We start from the raw sequence: 3,335 nt of genomic DNA, 5'->3' as shown, positions 1-3,335 counted from the left end.
TGCGACCAATCTTTTTTTATTATGAGTACAATGATCTTTGCGAGTTTGCAACAAACTGCATAACATGAAACCAGTTCACCATCTATTTTCCCGGAACTCAACGCAGTGCACATGGGAAACGTCATCCATCTGCTGAAAAATCACCTTCGGCTCTCTCTGCACACATGTCTCTTCACGTTTTAAATATTTGCAGTGTGTTTGTTGATCAAGGAGTCATTATCCAGAAAAGGACGTTATTCAATCCACAAAAACTGATACTTTCCCATAAACTTGGCTTTGCTCAATATTACCTACTATCCGTACCCCTCAACAAGACGACAAGTTGAAGCTGCTCCATGTGAGGCTCAGACCTAAACCTTTGGCACAGCACAGCCCACTATACTGGCACAGAGATACCATGCACTGGTGACCTGCAGCACTTTGAGCGACACATTATTGCTTATCGCCACATTCCTGGTTGTACCTTAACGGTTGGGAAACCGAGATTCTCTGATTCCATGGCTGGTAACTGCGATTACGCGATCATCTTCACCAATGGTTTTGACCCCGTATGAGGCAAGTGGTGAGCTACTCATTGCAAAGATGGTTAGATTGTTAAAATGTACAACTTCAACTTTAGCATTCACTAACCCATGAGCCTTTTATTTTGTTTTTCAAATATAGAAATCATAAAATCTTCATCTTGAATAGACTCAATGACAGGTCTCCATTGTGTCTCTGGCATCAAATTCCAAAGTGGAAACCCCTCTGAATTCTTCCACCACAGTCCGCTGTTTGGGAAGTGTTCCTGTTTTCGGAAATACACTTCCCCGTGTGTCAACTGCTGCTCCCAGCATGCGCTCTGGCACTGCACTCATTTTCCTTCTGACACTTGCTCACTGTGTTGCTGAGATCATTCAGTGACTTGGCGTCGTACAGCCAGGACAATGATACAGATCAAGGTTTTTGCATCGTTGAATTCAATTGTCAGTTTAGCCTTATTTAGGATTTTGAAATTGTCAGTTCTGTGCACAAGTTCGTGTGAAAAATATCTGAGCGGAAGTAAGGTGTTCCAAATAATGCCATTGAGCACTATGCGCTCCCTCCAGTCTGGAAAACAATTCCTCACAGACAATTTTACACCTTCTGCTGTCACGGGCTCTTCATTCTGTTGACTTCAAATCGCCACAGAATTCAACAGACCTTGTTACATAGTCATTTCTTCATTTTTGTTCAGATCATTGCGAGCAGGTTGTCACAGTGGGAGTGCGCTTGCCCCACAACCCAGAGGTCAGACCATACACTTGGAACTGTCTTGCGCTAATTATCATTTCACCAACACCAGGGAGAAATATCTGCTGCTCTGCATAATTTACCCAATTCACTTACTCATACAGTCAGATGGGCTGTGGTCCTGGGACGAGGTGGCTGAGAGGTTAAAGCGGTGGATTGCTAACACATAGTGCTCAGCACGCGTGGGTTCGAATCCCACTCTCGTCGTTGTTATCGATGATTTTCAGTGTTGCTACTTTTGCATGACCACAGCTGACTGATTGAAATTGGAACTCCAATGGTCAGTTTCTATGCATTACGCCATTATTAAATCTCAAAGAATAATTTGAGCCTGTTGCCTGAACTGCATTGAAATGTGGATTGATTTGAAATAATGAAAAGGAACGCGTTTCTCTTTTCCAAGTCAAGTTGCTGTGAACTTTTATCGTAAAAATGAAATAACGAGAGATGCGAAGTGCATGTTTATGCAATGCGATTCTTAATAAGTGTTTTGTCAGATGAAGTCTGGAGCAGGTTGGGTATAAGTGATTCATCTTGGTGAGAAGAGCACAGAGAGACAGCACAAAATAATGGTGATATTTCATAAAGGGCAGGGGCTGGGTGTAGAGGCACCGAGAACTGGCTGCAAATGCAAAGTCGAGAATTGCCGATGTGGGTGCCGTGCATGGACATGGACAGACTTACACACTGGACTCGCCCTTTCCCCTTGGTCTCGCCAGTGATGAATGCCGAACATAAGATACAGATAAAGGCAAGATGTGGGAAGCAAGCTCCCTCTCGTTTTGCACACACTGGATGCATCACATTGAACTATGAACAACTGGAGAAGTCAGCATGTTAACTGCAGGGAATGAACCCAAACTGTGTATCAACCGCAGATTAATGAAGCATAAGCATGAAAAAATGACTTCAAGTGCCTTTATACGCATGTCATTAACAGATGTTGCGTTCTAATACGCGTGTGGCTGAAAGAAGAAGACACCACATTTCAAGGTGGATGACAACAGTACCAATTTTGTCTTGAAATTGAGATCTATTTGATCACTTCACACAGTGAACAAATTTAATTTAAATAATACAAATCACATTCCCTCACCTGGAATAAAAGTGTGATTTCATATAAATATTGTCCTTGCTAAGTTATACTTACTCAACATGAAAAATAGGATGCAATTTTTATTGAACATACGTCAATTAGCACCATTATCTTATTTCGGATTGACTGCAAAATGTACATGCTAACTAATGTTTAAGAAAGAAAGTCTTTTGGAAATAACGATTCGGTGGTGATTAAGAATAAGATTAGGTTCTCATGATGTGGATATTCCACCAGTGTTTCCAGTGGTGGAAATGGTCAGTGGGCAGTCTTTCTATGATGGTATAGAGGTGTGTGAGCTGCCAGAGATGAGAGCTCCCACCTCATCTGGAGCAGCGTCTGTTGACATGGACCAGGGAGCATTGTGACATCAGTCTGGGAGTTCCAAGCACACCTGGAGCAGCTTTTATTGACATGAAACCGCAGGGAGGATTGGGACATCGGACTGGTAGATCCAACCTCAACTGGATCGCTTCTATTGACATGGAGCAGGGAGCATTGGTACATCAGACTGGGAGCTACAACGTCAACTAGAGCAGCTTCGATTGACATGGAGCAGCAAGGAGCAATGGAACGTCAGGTTGGGAGCACCAACCACACCTGGAGCAGCTTGCATTTACATAGAAGAGGGGGGAGTATTGGGACATTAGGCTGGGGGAAAGGATATTCAACTATTTTAATCTGAAGTAAATTAGGTTTCAACACCTCAGATGTTAATTGATTTATGAAGAATCTCTCCCGGGAACTTAATTAATTCTATAGATATTAAAGACAAGTCCTGTAAATGTTCTACTCAGGAAATGCATTGCTACAGAGAGAAATGTGAGTGATGTTTCAAGTCTTTGACTTTTCTTTTGTGGCCGACTCTGCACCGGATTAAATCACCGGAAGTACTTTTTCACTCATTTCATGTTATTCAGTTTCCTGCACATACAGAAAGGTCATTAACGTAATCTAAAGCTGAAAA

At 42.3% G+C, this 3,335-nt stretch overlaps 1 non-coding gene across 1 annotated transcript; it reads left to right on the top strand.

The window, feature by feature from the left end:
- Window positions 1–1,397: 1,397 nt before the first annotated feature.
- Window positions 1,398–1,479, top strand: trnas-gcu. Its single transcript has one exon. It is a non-coding gene; the product is annotated as a tRNA-Ser (tRNA).
- Window positions 1,480–3,335: the final 1,856 nt, after the last annotated feature.

This window comes from Chiloscyllium plagiosum, unplaced genomic scaffold, assembly GCF_004010195.1.
Source record: "Chiloscyllium plagiosum isolate BGI_BamShark_2017 unplaced genomic scaffold, ASM401019v2 scaf_17941, whole genome shotgun sequence".
NCBI classification, from domain to species: domain Eukaryota; kingdom Metazoa; phylum Chordata; class Chondrichthyes; order Orectolobiformes; family Hemiscylliidae; genus Chiloscyllium; species Chiloscyllium plagiosum.
Note: the sequence above shows the minus strand (reverse complement) of the source record. Positions and strands in the feature narration are given on the sequence as shown.